At 42.9% G+C, this 12,227-nt stretch overlaps 1 protein-coding gene and 1 non-coding gene across 2 annotated transcripts in view; both read left to right on the forward strand.

Moving 5' to 3' along the window:
• LOC145399443 (uncharacterized) overlaps window positions 1–12,227 on the forward strand; it is a 136,420-nt gene that overhangs the window by 91,953 nt on the left and 32,240 nt on the right. The gene's annotated exons all lie outside the window — the stretch shown is intronic.
• Window positions 10,176–10,248, forward strand: TRNAT-AGU (transfer RNA threonine (anticodon AGU)). The gene has a single exon. It is a non-coding gene; the product is annotated as a tRNA-Thr (tRNA).

The raw sequence follows: 12,227 nt of genomic DNA on the forward strand, positions 1-12,227 counted from the left end.
GTGTGTGTGTGTGTGTGTGTGTGTGTGTGTGTGTGTGTGTGTGTGTGTATGCAATAACCTGTTCCTCTATATTTCCTTTGTCTTTTCCTCCCTCCTTCCCTTCATCTTTTTTTCCCCCTCTCTCACCTTCCATCCTTCCATCTATTCATTCACGCATCCATCTACCCATCCATCATTCCCTCCCTCCCTCCCTCCCTCTGTCCCCTTCTCTTTTCCTTCCTCCTTCCCTTCGCTCTTTCTTCCCTCTTTCATCTTGCATCATTCCATCTATTCATCCAACCTTCTACCCCTCCATCACTACCCCTCCCCTTCCATCCATCCGTGAATCCCTCCCTCCTTCCATCCATCCTTCCGCCCCTCCTCTTTCCCTTTCTCGTAAAAATAAAAATAAATTCCCTATAATCTGTCCCAAGACCAATAAAATAAGGCTTATATAGAAAATGAAAACCGTCTGTGATTAGCTTGAATTAAATCAGCTTTTTCTAAAATAAATCTGTACCTTATGGAGGCGGATTCAACTAACTGGGAGAAAGAGTATTATTATTATTATTACCAAATTTTGGCGCCTGGTGGTTTAGTGGGTAATTATTGCGCTCCAATCGGATTGAGCCGGTGAAGGTTTATATCCAAGGGGTGGTTGGGGCTGATTGCTCATGTTATACCACTCAGGGATGAGTCTAGGTCACTCTCATCTTAAATGTCGGGACCAACTGCCTAGCCCCGGGCTCCTACGCTCCTCATGGGGATATGTAGGACTGGATGATGGATGGATGGATGGATGGATTATTATTATTACTATTATCATTATTATTATTACTATTGTTGCTGTTGTTGTTGTTGGTGGTGGTGGTGGTGTTGCTCCAAGCTCATTTAAACGTGAACCCAGTGGACTGTAGGCTGAAAATAACCTTATACAGTCAGCCATCCTCCTTTCGGGCGATAGGGAGGGATTTGACGAATATCTTTATAACTAAGAAGTGCCTACGTCTTGCTGTTCTCAGACGGTTTTCCTCACCTACAGAATGATGGTTTGCGGTGAGGGGGTTAATGGGGATCCAGTCTAACCCCTCTAAATCACCCCTCAACAAAGAAAATCGTCTGGAGGTGACGAACAAACTTGCGAGGTTTTCTTGCACCCCTTCCTTAGCGATTTATTTTGCATACTTCACCCTACTCTGCTCGTTACACCTCTTCCTTAGCGATTTATTTTGCAGACCTCATCTTCCTACTCTGCTCGTTACACCCCTTCCTTAGGGATTTATTTTGCAAGCTTCACCTTACTCTGCTCGTTACACCTCTTCCTTAGCGATTTATTTTGCATACTTAACCCTACTCTGCTTTACACCCCTTCCTTAGCGATTTATTTTGCATACTTCATCCTTCTCTGTTCGTTACAACTCCTTCCTTAGCGATTAATTTTGGAAGCTTTACCTTCCTACTCTGGTCGTTATTTTATTAAGCTTACTCTACCTCGTTATTCTGTTCGCTATATACGTCTTTGTAATTTCGATATAGAATAAAAATAATCCAAGAGAATATGAGCATACTATCTGCAAAAATAAATTGATAACGAACAGGTGATAGGGAGTCTTCTTAATCCACGAGGATATGGACAAAAGTGGTAATTATGAGGAATGAGTGAGTGGTGTGGTGTGGTGTGGTGTGGTGTGGTGTGGTGTGGCGTGGTGTGGTGTGGTGTAGTGTAGTGTGGGGTAGTGTAGTGTGGTGTGGTGTGGTGTGGTGTGGTGTGGTGTGGTGTAATTTAGTGTGGTGTGGTGTAATGTGGTGGTGTGCGGTGTGGCGTAGTGTGGTGGTGTGATGTGGCTGCAGGTGGGTTGGCGTGATGACAGGGTGGTGTGTGGGGTGTGATGGGGTGAACATGTCTCCATCACACCACAGAGATGGATGCCAGTGCACAGCAGGTGGGGGGGGAGGGGGGAAGGAGGAGAATGGGAGTGGGGGAAGGAGGAGAATGGGAGTGGGGGGAGGGTAAGAGGATGGGGAGAAGAGAATGTTAGGGAGGGGTGGGAGGGTGGGTGTGGAGGACAGAAGAAGGAGGGTTAGGGAGGGGAGAAAAGGAGGGGAGGGTGAGGGGGAGAAGAGAAAAGAGAACAGGGTAAGGGAGGACGGTGAGGGTGAGGGAGTGGCCACAACAGCTCTCTGGAATGCACACACGAAAAATGAGGAGAAACACTGGGAATACCACTTAACATACAGTAGTAAGTGATCAATGGTACAATAAGGTGAATATTATGGTACAGGCATATCTACGGTACATACAAAAACGCAAAAAGTGGTGCTACAGATGATGATGATGATGGCAAGAGATGATGATGATGATGATGATGATGATATCTAAGTCGTACGTCTGTCTACCTGTCCGCCTAGTAATACCTACCTTTTCTACCAAACTATTTAACCTCTTCAATTCACATGTGTCCATTTAATTTTATTCTTGTTAACACCATTTTCAGCTTACAAAAACACCCTAGCAATTAATGGGGTCAATGATGGCTATTTCTTGCATCTAAGTTGAATAAAATTGCATGTATAAAGCGAGACCTTTGACATTACCGTACTGAAAAGATTAACTACTTGCTCACCTATCTATCTATCTATCTATCTATCTACCTGCCTGTCTATCTGTCTATCAGTGGGTCACAGAGTTCTTAGGCCCCAACAGGAAGACGAGAGAGAGAGGGTGTCCAAAAGATTAGGTAGTATGGATGAGCAAGCATAATTAAAGTAAGCCCACCTTTCACTACCACCTGTCTCACCTGCGCTCTCTCTCTCTCTCTCTCTCTCTCTCTCTCTCTCTCACACACACACTTTTCCTTCCTCCCCTCTTTTCTCATTTCCTTCTTTCTCTCACTCCTAATATCTATCTATCTATCTATAAATCTATCGTCATCTCCCAACAGTTAATTCTACATACATATTAAATCAACACATCTAACCTTCTTGCTCCTCTTCAGTCATTCATCTTTCTCCTTTGTGCTTTCTTCTTTATCTACCTATCTATCTATCCATCCATCGTTCTACCTACCTACCTAGCTGTCTATCTACCTATCTATCCTTCCAACTATCTATAATTATCCATCTACCTATCTTTCCTTCCTTCCTACTTCCACTTTTAATCTTCGCCTCCTCCTCCCTCATTTATCACTTACAATCTTCATTCTTGTCTCCCATCACCCCCCCCTCCCTCCCTCTCTCTCTTCCCATTCCGTACTATATTTCACATCTCTTTTCTACCTCCTTCCCAATCATATTATCCCTTCCTTTCTCCATCTTTCTTCTCCCACCTTCTTCCACTCCTTATCCCTTATCATTCTAATTCCTCCCTTTCCCCTTATCCTTCCATCTCTCCCTTCCCTCCCTCCCTCTCTCTCCCCCTTCCTATCCCCCCCCTTATTTAATCTCTACCTTTGATACACGTTCCCAATAGAGCACTCCCCCCCCCCTCTCTCTCTCTCTCTCTCTCTCTCTCGTCATTTAACCCCTTACGCTATCAGACCTTTCCAATCATCCTCACTTCCTTCTCTCCCTCTCTCTACTTCCCTCCCTCACTGCATTCCTATACATTCCTCATTCCCTTTCTCCTTCCTTCCTACCTACCTACCTACTTACCTCTTACAACTACTATATTACAAACCCATGCACCTTTCACTCTACCAATCTTTCTGTTCACCAATCAACAAAGCAACCTACCATCAATCAATCATACCAACCAAACAAGTCCCTACCTACCTACCAATTAACCACCCAACCACTCACCTACCATCCTACCAACCAACCTACTTACCAATCAACCAAGCTTCCATCCACCCACCTACCTACCTACCTGCCTACCTACCTCCGTCTCTTCCTCGCTACTAACCAACCATCCTACCTACCTACCTACCTACCTGCCACCCACCTACCTACCTGTCTGCTTACCTCGCTCACTTCTTTTCCGATACACCTTTCCAATAATCTCCCCCCCCCCCTTCCGCTCCCCACTTCTCTTTCTCTCTTCATCTTCTCCTCATTATCAACTACCTCTCTAAATCATCCAGTCCTCTCTATATCTATCCGTCTGTCTTTACCTATCTATCTACCTATCTTTTATCTATTTATATTTCTCCTATACGTTCCATCTTCCTCTTAATATCAAATACCTTTCCAAATCATCTAGTTCCCGTCCCCTCCCTCTAGGTTTCCAAATCATCCAGTCCTCTCTCTCTCTCCCCCAATATCCTCCCCCCTCCCCCCCACCTCCACACGTGTCAGTCAGTTGTCAGCGCACATGAGCATTAACACGTTATCATAGGGCCCACCCTTTGTATCTCAGGCCTAAAGGGTTGCTGGGTAGGCCTGTCCAATCCCTATAGGCCTACCTTCACTCACATACTGACTCAGAAATTTACCTGTCTGTCTACCTGTCTGCCGCATGTCTGTCTGTGGGGATGCCTGTATGTACCGATGTGTTTGTTTACTGGTGTTTGTCTGCCTGTTTGTCTCTTTCTCTCCACGTGTTTATGTTTGTTTACCTGTCAACACCTGTCTTCCTATCTGGCTGTGTGGATGTCTGTGCATATCCACGTATTTTGTAGCTGATTACTGGCCTGCCCCCCATGTCTGTGGAGTGTCTGTATACGTGTCTGTCTGTCAGTCCATGTGTTTATGTCTCTTTGTCTGTCAACATCTCCGTCTACTTGTCTGTGAGTTACTCGTATCTGTCTGTCTGGCTATGTGTGTGTGTGTGTGCGTTTGTCTGTTTACGAGTAGACTTGTTTTCCTTGTCTGAGCTTGTGCCTTTGTCATTCTCGCCTGTCTAAGTGTCTGTCTGTCTCTCCACTTACTAGCTTACTTGGCCTGTCTAGCCCCTACAGGCCTACCTCCACTCACACTTACTCAGAAATTTACATGTCTGTCTGGGGGTGTCTAAGTGTTTGTCTGTCTGCCTGACCTGCGTCTTTTTTGGCTACAAGCATTTTTTTGTCTAGGGAAATGTCTGTTTGGCTCTCTAATCCCTTGTCTGTGTGTCTGTATGTCTCTGGAATATCTGTCTGTCTGTCTGTCTATATTGTCAATTTCTACATGTTCCTATGTGTTTTTTTCTTGCTCATTTAACAGCTTACTAGGCCTGTCTAAACACTACAGATCTAACTATTAACAGGCATTTCTAACAGACTTTACTACTGTGGTTATGTCTGTGTGGGTCTGTCTATCTCTCTCCTTTTGTGGGAGTGTGTCTGTCTGTCTGTAGCTCTGTCTGTGTCTGTCTTTCGCGCTTGTCTGTCAATGTGCTTATGTCTGAGTGCCTGTCTGTGTCTCGCCTTTCTTTATGTCATACCTGCCTTTACCTGTCGTCTTGTGTGTGTGTGTGTGTGTGTGTGTGTGTGTGTGTGTGTGTGTGTGTGTGTGTGTGTGTGTGTGTGTGTGTGTGTCTTCTCTGTGATGTCTATCAGAAGGTCTCTTTCTTTTCTGTGAGGAGACGATTTAGATGTCTGTGTGTGTCTGTCTGAGTAAAAATCTAATCTAAAGTACCAATTGATTACCGATACATCTCTGTCAAACGTCTTTCATTAACCCCCTTACCTCCAGGTCTGATTAATCTGACAACCATCAGACGATTTTACTCAGCTGTTGTTAGTGTGGATGCCTGTCTGTATGAGCAAAGACACAAACCCCTGTCTATTAATGTCTGTCTGTCTGTTTCGGCTGGCAGATGGACGGATGGAATTGTCTATCTATCTCTGTTCTATACAAGAGTTGAATCTGGTTAGCTGCTAGGTAAGAGGGATAGATATAGGTAGGTAGGTAGGAAAGTACGAAAGTAGGCAGGTAGGTAAGTAGTGGGTAGGTACGAGAGAGGGAATGGGGGAAAACAAAGGAATGCAGTGAGAGAACGACGGGAGGAGGGAAAGAAGGAAGTGAGGATGAGTGGAAAGGTAGGTTAGGAAAAGTTTTTGAGAGAGAGAGAGAGAGAGAGAGAGGTGAGTCAGGCCAACTACTCCCCTCTTATCACACTATAAACACGCTTACCTCTCCTCTCTGTTGACCTAATAGGAGGGGAGAGACACTATGTAAACAAACCCTCTCGGCGCCCTGACAATCTCGGCTAAATAAGTTCTAAATTGAAAACTAATCCTAATTCAAATTTCCACTCCTGCTCGATCTCTAGCAGCGTAGATTCAGAAATTAGTATGATATAAATAAAGTTAGGATTTTAAGGGATATGGGGTTACTTCGCATCAGCGCCGAAATGGATGCTGTGTCGGGATATCCAAGCTGTGTTTATGTTATGAATGTCAACACAGACGTGAGAAGGTGTGTGTGTGTGTGTGTGTGTGTGTGTGTGTGTGTGTGTGTGTGTGTGTGTGTGTGTGTGTGTGTGTGTGTGTGTGTGTGTGTGTGTGCTGAATCATGTACACAAACGCCAGTGTTGAGAGGTTATGATGTAGAGGGTAAACTGATGCAAATCCTTAGGGTAGAAACTGTAGTACATCCTCCAGTGAAGCCCCTACTCAGACAGGCAGGCCTCGTTACACACACACACACACACACACACACACACACACACACACACACACACACAAATACATACATACACACAAATACACATACACACACTTCTTTTATACTTGAGGTGGGGCCAAGACGGGCTGAGTGTGTTGTATCCTCGAAATAATAATAAGCCTAGTCACACACACACACACACAAACACACACACACACACACACAGTAATATAATTGGGTTGTTACCAGCCTCTCGTCCCTCAAGGCTCAGTTTACTCTCTCTACATACAGCCTCTCTCATCCGTCAGTGTGTGTGTGTGTGTGTGTGTGTGTGTGTGTGAGAGAGAGAGAGAGAGAGAATCCGTGTGTGTGTGTGTGTGTGTGTGTGTGTGTGTGTGTGTGTGTGTGTGTGTGTGTGTGTGTGTGTGTGTGTGTGTGTGTGTGTGTGTACCTTCTCTCCACCTGTACCAAACACCTGCTCATTAAGTTTACCCAGGTGGTCGAGACAAAAACACTTTCACTCCCTCCTTACACTCAAACCTTCATCCTTGTCTATTTCCTTCACTTTTATCATTCTCTTTTTCCTCCACTTCCTTCTTTTCTTCCTCCACTTCATCCTCTTCTTCCTCCACTTTCTTGGTCTTCTTCTCCTTCTCCCTCAACCTCACTCATGCACTACAGTCGATTTTTGTATATCTTTTTTTTATTTTTTTTTTCGACTCCTATGTCTTCAATACTAATTTGTGGTTATGTGAAATTCGATGAGCCTTATGAGGTAGCAATGAGTCTCCTTGGTTACTAGTCAAGCCAGGCCTTCAATCTGACCACACCTATACCTGACCATCAATTCAGGTAAACGGGGAAAGGGATCACGTCAGATTGAGAGAGAGAGAGAGAGAGAGAGAGAGAGAGAGAGAGAGAGCACACTAACATCGACATATTACGATATATAATGAATCAGTGAGCGACGACTTTCGAAACGCAGCCTAACTATAAATGACGTCCACGGAACTTCCCATAATACAGTGTCAGAATTTCATAACTGTGTGGCTAAAACATGGGTCGATATTACTGTCCGCAATCGTATATTCAGGGATAATAATTGGCTTATTATTCCACTAAGACTCCTTCACTTTCACCTCCACGTCTGTCGCTTTCCTCCCTCACACACACACACACACACAGAAATCTATCTATGGAAAAGGAAATATACCAAGGCCCTCTCAGCTTAGGAATATCAACCAACGGAAGATTGACAACCAACAGAAAAGAGTGACAACCAACAGAAAAGAGTGACAACCAACAGAAGAGAGTGGTAGCCAACAGAAGAGAGTGCCAACCAACAGAAAAGAGTGAGACAATAAGCATGGCCGTCACTTTCCCCTCAAACGCAGCACATCAAAGAGAGAGTGTATATGGGCACAGAAATACACCAAGCCTCTCAGATTAGGAATATTACTCAAGAGAAACACACTGAGAACCACAGGGGGTAATAAGCGAAATTCTGTCCCCGTTTACACTTCAATTCATCCTTCCACCATGTTTTTTTTATCTCTCGTCTCCCACAGTAAAACAACGATAAAACACACACACAACACTGAATATATAAAAAACATAGGTATACACAGGTTTTAAATATATGATTTATGTAATAACCCATGCGGAAGAATTCTTAGAAATAAAAAAAAACTATAATATTCCCAGGTAACCAGTAATTTAAAAATGCAATTAATGCGATATGGGAAAGTATAAGCGTAATACACTAACACACAATTTTCAAAAATGAAGATATAAAAAAAGGTGACATGTGGTCTTGTTACCCAGTTTCAATTTAAAAATACAAGTCAAATACAATTATCTGCATAAACACCAAAGATAAACGAAAAGGCTTGCAGAAAAGACATGGAAAAGTATTAAAAAAAAAGTACAACAAATACAGAATTGGTACCACGGCTGGAGTCAGTTCATTTTTGTCAATTCCAATTCAGAATAAAACTTGAATTAATCACTTCCACTTTAATTTAATTCATTCGTAAAAAAAGAAATCTTCAATTCCAATTAAATTCATTACATTATGGTCCATATTTCATTCTACTAATTTTTTTCAATTCAAAATCAATTTTAATCTACCCAGTAACTACCATTAATCTAACGGAAAGAAATTAAAATGAGACTTCAAATTAGTTTTAACTTTTTCTATGATAGCACTCTATATTTTACTGTTTATCTGAGTACCGTATACTATAAGTTAATTATTGTACAATAATGAATTCGCATATTACACTATATAATATTATTTTATTGATTCAGTCATCAATTCATTGATATCAATTCCAAGTCAATTCAATTACAGTAATTCAATTTTTATATTTTTCTCAATTCCAATTCACAGTTTTTTTTAATCAATTCCAATTCAGTTCATTACTGACCCCAGCCCTGACTGGTACGTAAATCTTTGGAGTTGAGTCTGCCCATATCTTATGCTGGTGATATGTGCCAAGATACTAAAATATATATATATATACACAACTGATACCATAAATTTGGGAACAGGAAAATCTGCTTTATTGGTTGAAATCGAAATGTATTAAACTTTTTTTTTTGGGCAAACTGTTGTGAACTTATTAGACAAGAAAAATAATAAGGAAAGGGAAAACAAAACAAACAAACAACATTCCAACATGAAACGGGGGCTTCCTGTATAATGCTTCGGGTACTCACTAATTCGGAAGTGGGGGGGGGGGGCAATCTGAAAGAAAAAAAGAAAAATTACAACACTGAATGAGAAGGGAGAGGTGATCTAACATAAAAAGAATAAATAAACTGATACAGTATTCACCATCATTATAATCACCACCCTAATCTTTATTTTAGAATTTAGAACCAACGACTTAACTTATACAGAAGTGGGAGAGCTATCAAATCCAGTAAAATAAATAATAATGTCAAAGGAATGGGAAATACCTAACTCTGGGCAGCTTGGTGAACTAGTAAACAGAGCATCTCAGCTGACGAAAGGGCCTTACAAATCCTCATGGGTTCGGTATTTACAAGCAGGGATGTGAAAAGGAAAGCACACAACAAACACGCAAATAGTCCTTTCGAGGCTGTTTATAATCAAGGTTATATCTATGGCATCTAATTCTACCAGCAGATGATAAGGATACTATTAACGTCCTAGAATAATACCCCCACCATCACAACTTCTTAAATAAAATGCCAACAGCGGCTAGTCATCCCAGGCGGTCACCCATCCAAGTGCTAACCAGATCCAACGTTGCTTAACCTCGCTAATAGAACGTGAAGCGGTGAACTCAGGTCACGTGGTCGATGGTAAGGAGTTTTCTCTATCATGCAATGGGCATTCTCTCTCGCTCTCTCTACCAATATCAAGTGGGCCGATATATTACCCTTAAATGTAATGGACTATGATATTCTTGTGCTCCTAGGTTTTTCTGTCGTGTTACGCCGCGAAGGGAAGTAGGATGGTCGTATACCCTTGAAAGAGAGAGAGAGAGAAGGGGGGTGGAGGAGGAGGAAGGTAACAACACAGGTGCGTGTGAGCAAAAAGGCGAAGAGGAAACACTTAAGCCAAGCAATTAATTGAGAAAGTAAAATTATAGGGATCCACTGAGTAAGAAAATTAAGCTAGCTCTCACCTTCTCTCACCTGCCTTCATAGCTCAGTGGCTAGAGCGCTGGTCTAGTAAACCAGAGGCCGGGAGTTCGATCCTCCCTGAAGGCACGTGGGTAGTAAAATTTTCGTAAGTAGTTGATGATACGTTGCTGCGAAGAGATGAAGAACTGAATGGGAGTGTAAATAATGAAGACCTGTAAATGGATAAGGGATGGAATTTCTCTCACTCTCTTTATCCCTCCTTCCCTTCCTCTGACCTCTCCTCTCTCTCTCTCTCTCCCGCCACCACATGACCTGCGAGTGATAATTCCTACGTGTATGAATGAAACTATTTTTTCCCCACTATACTCCTTTCACGTTAACTTGGCCCTGACTTGCGTTCTCCTGTAGCTTATTCCACGTAGCTCAGTGGCAGAAAGTTTGCTACGGCTGTACATCCTTTCCACGGCACTTCTTCGTGACTAGTACCACATTTTACTGTTAAATCTCTTGATACAGCTTAGCATTGAAGATGGAGAGATGGCAATTTTAGGCCAGGCTGGAGTAAAAAGAGTATAATCACATGTTTGCGATGATGATACAGTGTTGCTAAGAGATAAGGAATAAGGAGTACACGTACAGGTAATGTTACAATGCTACAAGGATGTACAATTTCGAGGATAATATATGTATCTGATAATGTGTGGAGGGAGTGGAGAATGAAAGACTGACTAAGAGTGTGTATGTAGGTGAAGTGGAGGGAGGGAGAAGCAGGAGGAGACCGAGGATGAGGTGGAGGGATGGAGCTGAGAGGTATATGAGGGAGGGGGGGGGGAGTGAGTTGGCGGGGAGGGCAGTCAAATGGTAGGTGACAGAGTGACCTGGAGGCGTTCTGTCTGCGGCCATCCTTTGCGGGATTAGGGCGTCGGGCTATAGATAGAAAGATAGGCAAATTATGTACGTGACAGGGATATAGCAACCACTTCCCTACAAGGACGTATAATGATTCTAACTAGCTATCCCCTAGTGATTTATTTTTCTAAGGACAGACACTTCGAACAGGGGATGCTATAGTTCCTTCCCATCAACCTGGCCCAGATATTCGTCCTTTTACAGCAAAATTTCCCGTACCCAAGAGACAGAAGAAGACATTGCTACGACCCTAAATCCTTTCCGTAGCTCCTCTTCGTGACAAGCATCGTATTCTGGTGTTACTCTACCGCATCACCTCAGCATTCAAGGAGAAGGAAACGGTACTGTTAGGCCAAGTTACTTCCTTCATTAGCTCCTTCAAGACAATGGGTATTTCATAAGATGACAAATTCGTTCTGGAGGTAGCAAAGGCAGTCTATACTCTTTCTACTCTAACTTGGCCCAAAATTTCCATCCCTCAAGTCTACACTGACGAAGAGAGTGTATGTGAGTGAGGTGGAGGGGGGAAGAGGGAGGGGGAGGCCGAGGATGAGATGGAGGGATGGGGTGGAGAGGTATATGAGAGAGGGGGGGGTGAGTTGGGAGCAGGGCAGTGAAATGGCGGGGGACAGGGCGACTTGGAGGCGATTTGTTTGTGGCCACCCCAAACGGGATTGGGGCGTCTGGCAATAGATAGATAGATAGAAGTCTACATTCCACTACTTGATCCAAAATTTCCATCCCTCAAATCTATACTCTTTCTACTCTAACTTGGCACAAATTTCCATCCGTCAAATCTATACTCTTTCTACTCTAACCTGGCCTATAATTTCCCTCCCTCGTCTATACTCCTTCTATCCTAACTTGGCCCAAAATTTCCCCCGCCCCCAATCCTGACAGGTGAGTTGTGACAAGAGATTAAATAGCGAAATACGATGCTAGTCACGAAGAGGTGCTATGGATGAAATGTGGATTCACAGCACTCTCTTTCTGTCAATGAACAATGTGAAATTAACTGCAAATGGTAGAAATCCCTGGACAAGTTAAGGTGAATAGAGTACAGAGAGACGTAAGCGCAGAAAACAGCATGACTAAAGAAAGACAGAGAGACAGATAGAAAGAATGATAAGAAAGAAAGATACAGATAGATAGAGATAAACAGACAAACAGACAGGCAAAGAAAGAAAGATAAAACT

The sequence above is a fragment of the Coenobita brevimanus genome, chromosome 49 (genome assembly GCF_032717465.1).
Source record: "Coenobita brevimanus isolate Jiangsu-jjx chromosome 49, ASM3271746v2, whole genome shotgun sequence".
Taxonomy (NCBI): domain Eukaryota; kingdom Metazoa; phylum Arthropoda; class Malacostraca; order Decapoda; family Coenobitidae; genus Coenobita; species Coenobita brevimanus.